General features: G+C 53.6%; 1 long non-coding RNA gene across 1 annotated transcript; it reads right to left on the bottom strand.

Moving 5' to 3' along the window:
• Positions 1 to 14,681: 14,681 nt before the first annotated feature.
• LOC141042418 (uncharacterized) lies at positions 14,682 to 15,728 on the bottom strand. Its single transcript, XR_012205120.1, has 2 exons — positions 15,658 to 15,728; positions 14,682 to 14,873 (listed from the first exon to the last, which is right to left on the bottom strand). It is a non-coding gene; the product is annotated as an uncharacterized lncRNA (long non-coding RNA).
• Positions 15,729 to 16,726: the final 998 nt, after the last annotated feature.

Genomic DNA, 16,726 nt, shown 5'->3' with positions numbered 1-16,726 from the left:
ATGTTGGGGTGCTGTAGCATAGTTACTTGATGTATTCTAAGTGCTATCATGCTGTTAATCACAGAATCGTGTCTTTCTTGTTTTGCTTGCCATTTGCAAACCGTGCATCGGTTTCTTGTGATCTTTATATCGATTTCGACCGAAATCATATCATCTTTCCAGTGGCATACTTGGTTTGCCAAGTTGCTGCCTTGTTCATTCTTTTTCTTCCGGAGCACGCATACGCATCGCATATCATATCTCGCATATCATGCATGTATTGCACATGTTGCTTGTGCATTTCCCGTGATTGATTGTGGTTCCATTGCTTGTGTTCTTGCTTTGGTTGAACCGGGAGACGGGTTCGTGAAGGAGGAACCTGTTGAGTACGCTTACGAGGATCAAGCTTTCTATAACTCTGAGAACCTTGCAGGCAAGACAACCATACCCTCGAAATCACTTCTATCTTTGCTTTGCTAGTTGTTCATTCTATTGCTATGCTGCGCTACCTACCACTTGCTATATCATGCCTCCCATATTGCCATGTCAAGCCTCTAACCATCCTTTCCTAGCAAACCGTTGTTTGGCTAAGTTACCACTTTTGCTCAACCCTTCTTATAGCGTTGCTAGTTGCAGGTGAAGTTGAAGTTGGTTCCATGTTGGAACATGGATATTTTTGGCATATCACAATATCTCTTATTTAATTAATGCATCTATATATTTGGTAAAGGGTGGAAGGCTAAGCCTTATGCCTGGTGTTTTGTTCCACTCTTGCCGCCCTAGTTTCCGTCATACCGGTATTATGTTCCTTGAGTTTGCGTTCCTTACGCGGTTGGGTGATTTATGGGACCCCCTTGACAGTTCGCCTTGAATAAAACTCCTCCAGCAAGGCCCAACCTTGGTTTTACCATTTGCCACCTAGGCCTTCTTCCCTCGGGTTTTCGCGAGCCCGAGGGTCATCTTTATTTTAACCCCCCCCCCCCCGGGCCAGTGCTCCTCTGAGTGTTGGTCCAAACTAGAGCACCGTGCGGGACCGTCCCTTAGCAACTTGGATTACGTTGGTACCTGTACGCTTCGCTTATCCGGTGTGCCCTGAGAACGAGATATGTGCAGCTCCTATCGGGATTTGTCGGCACATTCGGGCGGCTTTGCTGGTCTTGTTTTACCATTGTCGAAATGTCTTGTAAACCGGGATTCCGAGACTGATCGGGTCTTCCCGGGAGAAGGTTTATCCTTCGTTGACCGTGAGAGCTTCTAATGGGCTAAGTTGGGACACCCCTGCAGGGTATTATCTTTCGAAAGCCGTGCACGCGGTTATGAGGCAGATGGGAATTTGTTTATGTCCGGTTGTAGAGAACTTGACACTTGACTTAATTAAAATACATCAACTGTGTGTGTAGCCGTGATGGTCTCTTTTAGGCAGAGTCCGAGAAGTGAACACGGTTTGAGTTATGCATGAACGTAAGTAGTTTCAGGATCACTTCTTGATCATTTCTATCTTCGCGACCGTTGCGTTGCTTCTCTTCTCGCTCTCATTTGCGTATGTTAGCCACCATATATGCTTAGTGCTTGCTGCAGCTCCACCTCATTACACCATCTTTTCCTATAAGCTTAAATAGTCTTGATCTCGCGGGTGTGAGATTGCTGAGTCCTCGTGACTCACAGATTCTACCAAAACAGTTGCAGGTGCCGACGATGCCAGTGCAGATGACGCAACCGAGCTCAAGTGGGAGTTCGACGAGGAACGTGGTCGTTACTATGTTTCGTTTCCTGATGATCAGTAGTGGAGCCCGGTTGGGACGATCGGGGATCTAGCATTTGGGGTTATCTTATTTTCATTTGGATTTGACCGTAGTCGGTCTATGTGTGGATTTTGGATGATGTATGATTTAATTTATGTATTGTGTGAAGTGGCGATTGTAAGCCAACTCTCATTATCCCATTCTTGTTCATTACATGGGATTGTGTGAAGATAACCCTTCTCGCGACAATACCACAATGCGGTTATGCCTCTAAGTCGTGGCTCGACACGTGGAAGATATAGCCGCATCGTGGGCGTTACATACGCCACGGCCGATTCCTCTATGAAGGCGGAGATTCAAGTTGATGCATCTGGTAAAGTGGCTCCTCAAGCTCCTCGGACTCCGGCTGGTGACACCAGTCGGCGTCAGCAAAAGAATGACAACAGGCACAAGGCCATGCAGCCGGTTTCTACAAGCCGGCAGGTGGCGACAGTCGAAGACCAGCAGCCGGAAGGGCAGCCTCCTCCCAAGTGTCAGAAGGGCGGCTAGCCCAACTGGGTGCCCGCCTTCTCATACGAGCAGACTCTCGACGGACCCTGCAAGTTTCACAGCGGCGCGAAGCCGTCCAACCACACCACTCGGAAGTGCCACTAGCTCACCAGGATCGCCAAGGGAGACGGACTCCTGCCTCCTCCGCCTGCCGGCCCGCCGCCTCCTCCTCCCCAGCAGCCGGCGGCCCGGCCAGTCGGCGTAATACAAGATGAATATCCTGAAGAGCATGGAGCTTACGTCGTGTTCACCAGCGTGCCAACGACAAGCACAGCAGACGGCAATGGCAACAAGAAGTACATGCAGTAGCATCAGAGACCCACGAGTTCATGCATTGGTCTGAGAAGCCTATGAGTTGGAGCAGGGCTGACCACCCGGAAATGATGCCTTCTCCTGGTTCTTATGCCTTGGTCTTAGATGCCACCTTCGCAACAGAGGGGCGGGCTGCTCGCTTCTCCCGAGTTCTGATAGATGGCGGTAGCAGCATCAACATCCTATATCGTGACACTATGGAGAAGTTGGGAATCAAGCAGAAGCAGCTTCAGCCCAGTCAGACTATATTCCATGGCATAGTCCCTGGCCTTTCCTGCTCGCCAATCGGCAAGATCCAGATAGACGTCCTCTTCGGAGACAAAGATCACTTCCGCCGAGTGCCATTCTGGTTTGAGGTGGTGGAGCTTGAGAGCCCCTATCATGCGCTACTTGGCCGGCCTGCTCTGGCCAAGTTCATGGCGGTCCCCCACTATGCTTACCTCAAGATGAAGATGCCAAGCACCAAGGGAATCCTAACCACAGCTGGGGACTACAAGAAGTCGCCCGCCTGTGTAGAAGACAGCAGCCGGCTAGCCGAGTCCCTCGTGATTGCAGCAGAGAAGCGGCTCCTTGACCGGGTTGTGGCAATGGCAGGCAAGCAGCCGTAAATGTCGCCAAACCCCAAGGAGTCGGAAGCTGAGGGCTCGTTCAAACCGGCAAAAGAAACAAAGAAGATACCCTTGGACCCGGAGCACCCGGAGAGGCACGCTGTCATAGGTGCAAGCCTTGACAGCAAATAGGAAAGCGAGCTCGTCGATTTCCTCCGTTAGAATCAGGACATCTTTGCATGGTCTCCTAAGGACATGCCGGGTGTTCCGACGGATTTCGCCGAGCACAAGCTACATGTCCGATCTGATGCCAAGCCGGTCAGGCGGCCCTTGCTCCGCCTGTCAGAAGAGAAGAGAAGAGTCGTTGGGGAAGAGATAGCCCGGCTTCTAACAGCCGGCTTCATTATGAAAGTGTTCTTCCGAGAATGGTTAGCCAACCCAGTCCTTGTACTGAAGAAGAAGAATAAGCAGTGGCGCATGTGTATTGATTATACCAGCCTCAAGAAAGCTTGCCCCAAAGATCCATTTGCCTTGCCAAGAATTGACCAAGTGATAGACTCCACAGCCGGATGCGAGCTGTTGAGTTTTTTGGATGCATACTCAGGGTATCATCAGATCAAGCTGAACCCGGCCGACAGGCTAAAGACCGCCTTCATCACACCATTCGGAGCCTTCTACTACCTGACCATGACGTTCGGCTTGAGGAATGCCGGCGCCACGTTTTAGCGTTGCATGCAGAAGTGTCTCGTCAAGCAACTCGGAAGAAACACCCACGTCTATGTGGACGACATTGTGGTGAAGACGAAGAAGCGAGGCACTCTGCTAGAAGACCTCAAGGAAACCTTTGAAAACTTGCGCCGCTTTCAAATCAAGCTCAACCCGAAAAAATGCGTCTTTGGAGTACCAGCCGGCCAGCTTCTTGGTTTCCTGGTCTCAGAGCGCGGCATAGAGTGCAACCCTGTGAAGATCAAGGCCATCGAGAGGATGGAGGTATCTACCCGACTGCTAGATGTGCAGAAATTCACCGGCTGCTTGGCATCCATCAGCCGTTTCATCAATCGGCTGGGCGAGAAGGCTCGTCCCCTGTACCAGCTCATGAAGAAGACCACTTTTTTCGAGTGGAGTGACAAGGCGGATGAAGCTTTTATCCAGCTCAAGAAGATGTTGACCACTCTGCCTGTCCTGGCGGCTCCGACTGCTAAGGAGCCCATGCTTCTTTACATCGCCGCCACCAGCCGGGTGGTCAGCACAGTCATAGTTGTGGAGCGCAAAGAAAACGGCAAAGCACTACAAGTCCAGAGGCTGGTGTATTAACTGAGTGAAGTGTTGTCCGCCTCCAAGCAGAACTACCCCCACTATCAGAAGATGTGCTACGACGTGCATTTCGCCGCCAAGAAGCTGAAGCCATACTTTCAAGAGCACCCGATCACTGTTGTCTGCACTGCTCCACTTGCTGAGATCATTGGAAGCCGACATGCCTCGGGCCGAGTGGCCAAATGGGCCATAGATTTGCCTCCCTACACCATCTACTACCAACCTCGCACCGCCATCAAGTCCCAAGCACTGGCCGACTTCCTCGTCGACTGGGCCGAGACCCAGTACTTGCCGCCAGCGCCGGATTCCACCCATTGGCGGATGCATTTCGATGGTTCCAAGATGCGCACCGGTTTGGGAGCCGGCATCATCCTCACCTCTCCCAAAGGAGAGAAGCTCAGATATGTGTTGCAAATTCACTTTGCCGCCTCCAACAACGTAGCCGAATACAAAGCACTCATACACGAGCTCCGGCTTGCCAAGGAACTCGGCATTCGCCGGATCCTATGCTATGGTGACTCTGACTTGTTGGTCCAGCAGTCGTTAGGCGACTGGGACGCCAAGGATGCAAATATGGCAAGCTACCGCTTCCTCGTCCGGCAACTCAGCGGATACTTTGAAGGGTGCGAGTTCCTCCATGTGCCACGAAACGACAACGAGCAAGCCGATGCTTTGGCATGGATCGGCTCCACCCAAAAAGCAATACCAGCCGGCGTCGCCCTACAACGCCTCCTCAAGCCGTTTGTCAAGCCGTCACCAGAATCAGACTCCATCTTCGTGCCAGCTCCTCCCGAGGCAGACGAATCCGACTTGTGGACCCCAACAGTCGGCTCGGGGCTGCAGCAGTCGCACCCGGCCCGGGGACTTCAGAGCCCGGCCCGGGGACTGCAGCAGTCGGCCCGGGGACTTCATCGACACAGTAAGCGGCAGCCGACTCCAACCCGCTGCCTCCCAGCCCAACCGCCTTCGTGCAAGTAGCAGTTCTGCCAGTCGAAGAAATAGCAGCACCTTCATGGGCGCAGCCCATCCTCAACTTTCTGGTGAACAAAGAGCGGCCGACTGATGAGATCTCGGCGCGACAAGTGCAACGTCGGGCAGCAGCGTACACCATTGTCAACAGAGAACTTGTGAGGCGCAGTGTCACTGGTGTGTACCAGCGCTGCGTGGAGCCGGAGAAAGGCCAAGCAATCCTCAAAGATATCCACCAAGGTGAGTGTGGTCACCACGCGGCTTCAAGATCACTTGTTGCCAAAGCTTTCCGCCATGGTTTTTTCTGGCCGACTGCTCTAGAAGATGCCGAAGACTTGGTCCAGAAATGTAAGGGGTGCCAGAAGTTCCGCTCCAAGCCACATCTGTCGGCTTCTGCACTCAAGACCATCCCCATTGCCTGGCCCTTTGCCGTCTGGGGACTGGACATGGTGGGACCATTCAAGACAGCACGCGGCGGCATGACTCATCTGCTTGTCGCCGTGGACAAATTCACCAAGTGGATAGAAGCAAAGCCGATCAAGAAGTTGAATGGTCCGACTGCTGTGACTTTCATTGCAGACATCACCACTCGGTATGGCATACCACACAATATCATCACTGACAACGACACAAATTTTGCCAAAGGCGCCTTGGCTCGTTTCTGCGCGACGCAGGGCATCCGACTGGACTTAGCATCCGTTGCCCATCCGCAGTCAAACGGCCAAGTGGAGCGAGAAAACGGCCTCATTTTGTCCGGCATCAAGCCCCGACTGGTCGAGCCTCTGGAGTGTTCAGCTGGCTGTTGGCTCGATGAGCTGTCGGCCGTCCTCTGGAGCCTGCGCACAACTCCGAACAAGTTAACTGGCTTCACGCCTTTCTTCCTCGTCTACGGTGCCGAAGCCGTCATCCCGACGGACATAGAATTCGAGTCCCCTTGAGTCACCATGTACACCGAAGAGGAGGCCAAAGAAGCACGAGAAGACGACGTCGATCTGCTGGAAGAGGGCCGGCTGTTGGCACTCAGCCGGTCCACAATCTACCAGCAGAGTCTACGCCGATACTACAATTGGAAGGTCAAGCCAAGATCCTTCCAAGAGGGAGACCTTGTGCTCCGGCTGATTCAGCGAACAACCAGCCAGCACAAGCTCTCGACACCTTGGGAAGGCCCCTTCATCATCAGCAAAGTTTTGGGCAACGAATCCTACTACCTGATCGATGCTCAGAAGCCCAGAGCAAGCAAGAGAGACGCCTCCGGCAAGGAGACAGAGCGGCCGTGGAATGCAAACCTCCTTCAAAGATTTTACAGTTGATGCAGTATGTACCATGCTACCTTTTGTATTAAGTACGAAGACTCTGGGTCCCCTGAGAAGAGCTCGGGGGCTACCCTCTTTTATCTATATGATAAGTATTATGCCTATGAATGTGTTATTTCATTACTCCGCCTGGCACCGGGTTCGACCAGTCGGCCCGGGGGCTCGCCGCCTTGTACTATGTGGTGCTTCCTGCAGTCGGACAAGTAGTGTGTTGGCACCTAAACCTTCTCCTGCCAGAAGCCGCAGCTCGCAGAGCGACTGTCCGGTGGGCACGAGTTAAAGGCAGAAAAGGGTGTCCACATGAAAAATGGCTAAGGACCCAAAGCTTTCACATAGTTCAGGCCGGTTTCCCGCCTCATCGACCGGCTGCTGAGCAGCCGGCCGGCCATCTTCTACTTAACTTTCTAATGTTCTAATCGGCTAAGTACTTGCCCTCCCGAAAGTAGCTAAGTACTTGACACAGCCACAGTCCGCAGAGCGGCTGTTTGGCTGGCAAGACGGCAGCCAAGGGAGGGTGGCAAAGGAAAAAAGCCAAGGAGCAGAAAGCAAGAAAAGTCAGAACTCAGCAAAAAACACAACTTGTGTGGAAGAATATTTACATGACAAAAGGCCCTTGGCCAGCATTCAACAGACTTTGAAATACACCCCGCGGGTGGAATTGTGCAAATTTAACAAAGTTTGTCGAGACTGATAAAGCAGGAAAAATAAAGATAAGTCGGCGGCCTAGGGAGCAGCAGAGGGGTCCGGCTGGTTGGCGGAGTCGGTAGTGCCGGTTGGTGGAGTGGACGGCTGGTCAGTCTCCGCTTGGTCGCCTCCAGCAGCAGTCGGCACACTCGAGCGTGGCTCGTTGTTTGAGGCATGGTCAAGCTGAGGCTGGCCGTCCGCTCCGGCCTCGGACACATCCTCTTCGCCTTCCTCGTCCTCCTCATCTTCTCCCTCATCGCTAGAGTCGATCATCTCGGCCGAGTCTTCGTCGTCCTCCAGGTTCAGCCCGAACCACTCCGCTGGCGCCTCAGCACCGTTCTTAGCCAGCTCAGGAACGAAGATGCTGGTGTTGGTGTACTCGGCAATCGCCGCTGCCCGTCTGACAAGATCGTGCTCCACCGCCACCAGCTCCTCTTGGGCCTCCTGCCGAATCGTGGCCAACTAGGCTAGATTTAGCCCAGGATACCACGCCTTGATGAACTCCAAGGCCCGGCACGCTCCAGCCCGGGCCGAGGATCCCTTCCAAGCCTCGAGTCGGCCGGCCGCCACCTCCAGCCAGTCGGCAGTCCGACTAGGAGTGCGCGGAGCCGGCACGTCTGGCCAAAGGGCAGAGATCGCTTGGGCCCCGACACGCGGAAGACGGCGCAACATCCGATGAGCCAGCCGAAGGCGGGCCTGAATGCTGAGAAGCTGCTCGCTAAGGGTCCGGGGGGCATCGGCAGCGATCTGCACGCCTTCCGCCCTCCGTTCTTCACGATAAGCCTCTATATTCTGGTTGGCGGCGTCAGAGTGGCCAGGAAAGAAGTCTGCTCAGGCAGAAAGCAAAGAAATCAGAAGTCAGAAGTCAGAAGCCAGAAGCCGGCTCGATTGGCAGCCGACAGCTCGAAGAAAGAAAAAGAAGGAAGGTTACCATCAACTATGTCTTCAATCCTGTTGAAGCCGAATTGCAGCATCGTCTCCTTGTCGGTCCAGGTGGAGCGTTTGGTCTCGAACTCGGCGAGGAGATTGGACTCTTTCACCTCCGCCTCCTTCCGGGACTTCTGGAGAAGCTCCGCCAATTGCTTGGCCAGTCGGTCACGCTCCTGGGCCAGCTCATTGCACTCTGCCTCCTTGGCATGCAACGCGGTGTTGGCTTCACCCAGCTGCTGCCGCAAGGCAGCGTTGGCCTCTGCAAGAATAAGAGAAAGGAAAAAACGTCGACAATCAACAAAGAAGAAGTGCAGTTGCCAGGAAGATCCGGCCCGACTGCTCAGCAGTCGGCCCGAATCTCGGGGGCTACAGCCCGCAGGTGCGCTATCGCGCCCCCACGGAGAAAGAAGTTATCAACAATCAACAAAGAGGAAGTGCAGTTGCCGGGGAGATCCGGCCCGACTACTCAGCAGTCGGCCCGAATCTCGGGGGCTACAGCCCGCGGGTGTGCTGGCGCGCCCCAGCTGAGAAAGAAAACGAAGACTTACTCCGGCTTTCCGACAAGTCGGCGGTCCGTTGGTCCAGATCACGGACGTTGGAATTAAAGGTGGCCACGTGAAGGTTATGCTAATCCTACAATTAAGATATCCGACAAAGTTAGTACTCGAAGCTTGCCAATTAAAGTTCCGAGCCGCTTGCTCAGCAGCCGGCCCGAAACTCGAGGGCTACACCCAGTGGATGCACTGGCACGCCCCCACAGAGAAATACAAGAATCAAAGACGAAGAAGTAAGAAACATACCCGAATGGCTGCTCACGAATCCAAGAACGCCCTGTTGCACTTCTGAAGAGCAGTGGCCTCAGCTCAGAGTTTGGCCTAGACGTCTAGGACTGCTCGATTTAAAGCGCCCATCCCGCCTCCACGCACCCATTCAGTAGGCGCGGCGCTGGTTGCTTCGGCATCCGGCACTGACGAGCTCGCAACGCCGGCTTCCAATGGTCGTGGCGCCGAAGTCGCTTTCGCGCTTCGGCGGTGTGATGGTGTGTGGGCCTCAGGAGCCGGCCCCGTCGCCATCTCGTCTCCGGCTGGCGGCACCGGCAGAGCAGCCGGTCGGCTGTCCCGCGCTCCTCCAGACGGCGGTGGTGGAGGCACGTCTGCCTCCGGCATGACGACATCGCCGCCTTCCCTCTCCATGATCGGATGCTCGTCGCCGGCTCCCTCAGTCGGCGCCGTGAACTCTGGTGGTGGCGGCGCAGAGTTCAGGGGAATGACGAATAGCGGCGCCTAATGGCGCGTGACTTCTTCAGCCAGCTTCTTCGCCGCGGCATTAGCCTCAGCCTCCGCTAGCTTCTTCAATGCGGCGACCTCCGCCTTGTCCGCCTCCGCCTTCTCCTTACGGGCGGCTTCCCGCTCCTCACGCGCCTCCTGCGTGTTTCGTTCCTGTGCCTCTCCGAGGTCGGCTGCAGGGTCGATTCGCCGGGTGGTGGTGGAGGTCTCCGCCGACCCAATGACGGAGGCGGTGGCCGACTTCTCAAGAGAGAGAGAGGGGCCCTAAGTCAATAAAAATGAAGAGAAGAAGCTCAGATAGAATCGACAAGAAAGGGAAGCACAAGAAAAAGATACTTACGCCGACACCATAGGACGCGCCTTTGGAAGCTTCTGGAACTTGGCCACCTTCGCGGCGGCCTCCTTCCGCCTGGTCGCGGCAGTTGGGTTCTTGGTCTTGTTCGGCGCACTGCCGAACAAGACGGCGCCTTGTTTACTCTTGCGCGTGCCGCCTCGAGCAGCCGGCTCGGCGGAAGGGCCCACGTCCGCCTTGCCGGCGCCTCACGCATGGCGCGGCTCGTCCTCCTCCTCATCATCATCGGGCCAGGTCTCGAGGCCGCCTCCGTCTTCGGAGCCGCCTGCTCCGTCGCCGCCGCCTATGGCGTCGTCCTCCAGGGTAGCCGCCCCCAAGTCGGGGTCGTCCACATTGCTCACCTCCCGGTCCGGCTGGTAGCCTACACTCGGCCCCACGATGGCGGCCGTCGCCGGAGACATGTAGATCTGCGTTCAAAGGGCCGACTATTCAAGACGAAGACTAAGACAAGTACCAAAAAGAAAAGAGTTGAGGAACTTACAGCAGGCAGCGGGTTGGCGCGGGAGTATGGCCGCTTGCCGAACCGCCAAGACCCTTCCGACAGCTTGAGGTCGGAGATCTCGTTCACCATACGGGCAACCTCGGCAATCGACATGTCCCTCGTACACATCCGGCTCGGGTCACGGTGCCCGCTCATCCGACAGATCAGATGAGGCCGGCCTTGGAGCGGGAGAACCCGGCGCACGACGAAGGCGACCAGCAGGTCGGACGCCTTGAGGCCCTCCGCCTCCGTCAGCACCCGGAGCCGGTTGACGGCAGCGGTGGCGTCGGCCGACATGGGCTTCGGCTTGTAGCCCCAGTTGGCCCGAGGTTTGGCCGGAGGGCTGGCTTCGTAGGGCGGCAAGTTGATGAAGTCAACGGCCGGGTCGACGTTCTCCACGTAAAAATATGATTTCTGCCATAGTTTGACCGACTGTGATAGCTTGATGGCGGGGAACGCATTCTTCGCAGACGGACGGCACATCGCGACGAAGGCGCCGCACTGGGCCGCCTTCTTCCTGGCAGAGGTACCCAGTTTGGTGTAGAAGAACGGTCCCCACAACTCGATGGTGGGGAGGATGCCAAGGTAGCCCTCACACATTGTCACGAAGGCGGACAGCAACATCACGGTGTTGGGCGTCAGATGATGTGGTTGAAGATGGTAAAAGTCAAGGAAGGAACGGAGGAACCCACTTGCCGGCAGGACGAAGCCGCGGAGGAAGTGTGAGCGGAAGATAACCCGCTCGCCTCCTTGCGAGATCTCCTTCTCCGGCGGCATGCGCACCTTGACGAAGCCCGCGCCGGGCAGCCGCCGTGTGGCGCGTAGGAACGCGAGATGGTCATCGTGCACGACCGAGCCATCCCAGTCCCCTCCCTTCTCGCGCGCCATGGAGACCGAGCTGGACGGAGAAACGGCGCGGCGGCGGAGGCGAAGACCGTGGCGAAGCGAGAGGTTTGGGGCGGAGGAGATTGATGACGACGAGCTGCGGCAGCGCCTCGGCGGAGCGTAGAGGTGCGGCGGCAGCGAGAAGAGGAGAAGGACGAAAATGGCAACGGGAAAGGAAGGCGTGCGTGCTCCGCCGCTCCCCCTCCTCCCCCTACTTATAGCCCCTGGGCTGTGAAGCCGAGGGGGCGGGCCGTGGGATCGTGGGATTAACTGCACCCACGACCCCACGACCCCGTGATTATTGCGTGAGTTACTACGTGCAGTAACTCCCCATTGAATCACAACCGCCTGCCTCGGCCGCAGCGGATCTGCCTGCGCGCCGATGCCCGGTAGTGGAGGGCCCAGACTGCTGTAGCGTCCCATCGCACGCGTGGGCTGGCAGGCTGGCCCGGCTAGCTGGCGCCGTGTGGCCTGCTTGCAGCGGACAGCGGGCCTAGAGGCCAAGCAAGCACGTCGCCTGGTTCCTGCCTTCGCGTTTCAAAATTGTCGGACAAGCCCGCCTGGTCATGGCCGGCTCCCAGCAGGCGGCATACCAGGAGACGGACAAAGCGTTCAACAAGAGCACTCGGAGAAGGAAACTGCCGAGGCACCTCAACTTATCAGCCACGACGCCTCACCAGCTTCGAGGCTACTGTCGGAGTAATGGGCCACGGGTAGCCTAACCCGAGTCCCTGAGAATTTCAAGACATCGGGGCCGGCTACGCCCCTCAAGCATCAAGGATGAAGCGCCGCCTTCTCGTGGCCGGCTGGATCAAGCGGCCGGCTGCCAGAAGATGGCCACGCACTAGAGGACGGCCCCAAGACGGGCCGACTCCTAGCAGGCGGCCTCCAGAGAGGCCGGCTCCTAGCAGGCGGCCCATGACGCCCACAAAGTCTGCTCCCCCTTTAAGAAGACAATACAGGATGTGGCTATAGTGTAGCCCATCACCCCCATATCCAGGGCACGGCGCGGCCACGGTGCCCCGTACAGGCGGAGATCTCCGCACGGCGCGGCACTGTTGCCACTCCACCCTTGACGTCACCCATGTCAGGAGGAGCCCTGCTCCCACGACGGCCTGTCGGTACGGCCTACAGGCGGCGGGCCCTACCAGACAGCAAGAGCCCGGAAGGCGGCAGAACCTGACCAGTCGGACCCGAGGGAGGCCGACCTCTAGCAGGCGGCCCACTCTTCCCTCGGAGTCCGTGCACCCTTAACCAGATGAGACACTGTGTGGCTACAGTGATCTCCCACCAGACGGCGGGACTGTAGCCACGCCTCCGCGACCAAGCGTGCGTCATTAGCAATACGGCTACAGTAACAAGCAGCCGGCCGGACCCGCGAGCGGCGAAGGCGGCCTGTCGGCTCCGTACTAGACCAGTCGGCAGGGCCCACCAGGCGGCGGGCCCCAGCGGCCGGTGGAGAAGCCGGCGACCAGAGACGCTGACATCCGGGTCCTACACCCAGCTAGATTACCATCGTACCCCTGGGGGGTAGGCCTATATAAACCCCCCAGGGCACCCATGCAAAGGGTTCCCAACCTGTTAGACCCAGACTCACACATAGAGAAGGGAGAGAGCTAGCCCAGCTTTCTTCTACCTCTAGCATACAGCTCGAGGAGCACCATTGTACTCACTAGTGCCTTAGTGATCATGCGGAGACCCCGTAGAGTAGGACTAGGGGTGTTATCTCCTAGGAGAGCCCCGAACCTGGGTAAAGTACGCCGACGTTCGTGTCTACGCCTCATCCCGCTTCCGGGCACCGGCGACGTTCTACTCGCTCCCACCATGATAAGCCATCCCCTGGCATATGTCGCACCCAACCTCCGACAAGTGTTTCTCACATCTGATTGATCATATTCTTTATATTCCTAAGTAGTATTAAATTGGCCAACATTGTAAATATGATTTTGGATGGTACATTAGGGTGCTGACAAGGAGTTTATGGGCGCTCTCTAAAAATGTCAATGTGATACAACCCTGAATATAACCGTTGGCATTTAATTTGAGCACATAAATATGAGTATGTGACTGTAGATGATCAAGCATCAAAATTGTGCTCCCATGGATGTACAACCATAAAAAGGATGAGTAAAATTGTGCACTAAAACCATAAAAAGTTATCTTTTGGGTAAGTTGTACTTGAGCTCCCATGGCCATGGATGTACACCCATCATCCAAGCCATCCACATTATGAGTATGTGACTGTAGATAATTAATCAGAGATTAAAACTTGTTCATACAAAGATTTTGAATGTGAATTATTGGACTCTCTGCGTATTGGTGCATCCAAACTTGTTGTTCATATTGTAAGTTCATGAAGAGCTTAAATTGTCCATTTTGCAATGGAATGTAGTTTAAGACTAAGTGTTGGAGTGAAGATGTTAATGAGAGGTTTGTCCCTTTAACCTCAACATGTTTTTTGTATAGTACTTACTGAGTTTTACCTGTTATTTTGTAGGTGATCTAGAATTATTACAGGTACTAATGAAGTAGTTCCCACTAGGTGGACTTGCTAAAAATGGAGAAGCCTGCTGATAGGATTTTTAGTTGAGCATATCAAGCATTGAAGTTCTTAGTTATGCAGAATGCTATTATCTTCGGGCCGCCATCACTACAGGAAACAGCTATTTTGCCGTCTGCCACGGCGGACGGCAAAGGCACGAACGGCGGACGGCAAAGGCCTTTGCCGTCAGCCGCGGACGGCAAAAGGCTCCGGCAAAGTAGGCTACGGTAAACAGCTCCTTTGCCGTCTGCTTCCTGACGGCTGACGGCAAAGGCCCTTTGCCGTCTGCCGCGGACGGCAAAGAGAGCGGACGGCAATAATTGCGCTGTCAGTCCGTTAAGTGGCTAACGGCTGGCCTTTGCCGTCCGCCGCTGACGGCAAAATTTCTAGTGTCTTTGCCGTCCGCCGTATGATGTCATCTACACGTCACTAGATGGCAGGTTCTTTGCCGTCTGCCACTGATGGCAAAGTGCAGGTTCTTTGCCGTCTTCCACTGATGGCAAAGTCTTTGCCGTCTGCCACTGTAGGCAAACTGACCAAATGGGTCAGCTCCCAGGAAGCACAGTTGGTTGCCACGTGGCCTCTTTGCCGTCCGCTGCGGACGGCAAAGAGCCCGTTGCCGTCGGTGGCGGACGGCAAAGAGCCTGCATATTGGCTCTTTTCTATTTTTTATTAAATCCAACAATTTTCATCACAAATATATATGACATATATAGATATATTTCACAGCAAACATATAAGATATATATGATATATATGACAACAATTTTCACAGCAAAGTGCAAACATATAAGATATCCATCCAACATGCAGAGTTCCATCATACATAGTTCCATCACATATGTTCCATCCAACTAGCAAGTTCCATCATACATAGCATAGTTCATCCAACTACCAAGATACATGCATAGTTCAACGATACAAAAGAAAGAGAGAAAGGGATAAGGAGCACTCCATCTATGCAAGCTTTCGTCAAGTGAATGAAATCTGCAAAATGAAAAATAAGAAAGTTAGAAATAGGTGACTAGAACAAGAAGAAGACTAGAACAAGAAGAGTATGTCATTTATGGGCTAACTTACGTGAAATGGATCATATATGAGCTAACTAAGTTGAAATGGGTCGTTTATGCGCTAACTAAGGTCAAATGGATCGTTTTTGAGGTAACTAAGGTGAAATGGATCGTTTTTTAGCTCACTTAGGTCAAATGGATCATTTATGAGCTAACTTAGTTGAAATGGATCATTTTGAGCTAACTTTGTTGAAATGGATCATTTTTGAGCTAATTTAGTTGAAATGGATCTTTTTGAGCTAACTTTGTTGAAATGGATCATTTATGAGCTAATTTAGTTGAAATGGATCTTTTTGAGCTAACTTAGGTGAAATGGATCATTTAAGAGCTAATTTAGGTGAAATGGATCGTTTTTTAGCTCACTTAGGTCAAATGGATCATTTATGAGCTAAATTAGTTGAAATTGATCGTTTATGAGATAACCTAGGTAAGATGGGTCATTTTGGAGTTAACCTAGGTGAAATGGGCCATTGTAAAGCTAACGTAGGTAAAATGGATCATTTAGGAGCTAATCTAGGTAAAATGGGTCATTTTTGAGCTAACTTGGATGAACTGCATCATTTATAAGCTAACCTAGGTAAAATGGGTCATTTTGGAGGAAAAGAAGCTAACTCTAGGTCATTATGGTAAGCATATTGGAGGAAATAAAGCTAAGTCTAGGTCTTTATGCATTTGTTAAGCAAAACACTAGAGAAACTTACCGTGATCAGGGAGGTGTAGGAGCGGGGTGGCTAGTGCCGCTACCTGGAGAAGGATCGTGCGATGCGTTTCTGGAGTTAAGCTGCACCAAAGATCATTTCCAATGTCTCGTTAGCATTATGACACTCAAATGTTAAGACTAGCAAGTAATGTCCATTCAAATTAAACTCACCGTGCTCCCAGGAGCAATCACTGGCATCGGCGGAGCGGGCTGACCGGACTTCTCGCACACAGACTGCACATTTGGTTTTCACAACAGAGTCATACTAGTTAGTAATGAGACTGAAATGTTAAGACTAGCAAGTAATCTGCAGAAGAAACTTACCACAAGGAGCTCGTACATGGCCCTTGCCTGCATGTCATTCCGTGCCCTCTCCTCCTCCATCATCTTTCTCGTCCTCTCCTCCATCTCCCGCTGCCTCTCCGCCGCCTCCGCCAGAAGTTTCTCCGTTCTATCTCTCTCAGTCTGTATAGCAGCCTGCAACACCACTCACATGACCATTTGTAATCATTGATGGAAGCGCACACAATGTAATGGAGAAAGATAACTGAGTACGTATCACTAACCTTGATGGCGAGTTGCACTGGCCGTTCACGAGGCCTTATCTCAGGAGCGGAGCTCGACTGGCGCGCCTTGATCTCCGGGAGAGTGCTAGGACAACGGATAAGTCCATCTCCAATGGCTATGGAGCCATGGGACCTCCCGCCACCAGATATCATCACCAGCTCTAGATCAATGGGACCCTGGCTCAGGTTAAAGTCCTCCCCTTTCCTCGCCTTCCCCTCATCTCTATATCTCATGAGCTTGTTGTGGGAGGAGATGTTGGTGAAGTTGTTTGCATCATCGAGGTCAGACTGAGAGAAAGCCTTGACTTTCTTGAAAGAGCCAGTGTGGGCCATGGCATACAGGTCATACACCTCTGGCACCTTATCCGCCTTATTGTAGCGTGCCTGAAAGAGAGAAACAATGAAAATTAGTAATTAAAGGGCTCAAGCTAGCATGATGAATGAATTGCATGAATCATGAAGCAAACCACATACCCAGTTGCGCCCGAACTGATATAAGTTGGA

The sequence above is a fragment of the Aegilops tauschii genome, chromosome 1 (genome assembly GCF_002575655.3).
Source record: "Aegilops tauschii subsp. strangulata cultivar AL8/78 chromosome 1, Aet v6.0, whole genome shotgun sequence".
NCBI classification, from domain to species: domain Eukaryota; kingdom Viridiplantae; phylum Streptophyta; class Magnoliopsida; order Poales; family Poaceae; genus Aegilops; species Aegilops tauschii.
The sequence above is the reverse complement of the archived record's forward strand: the minus strand, read 5'-3'. Positions and strand labels throughout refer to the sequence as shown.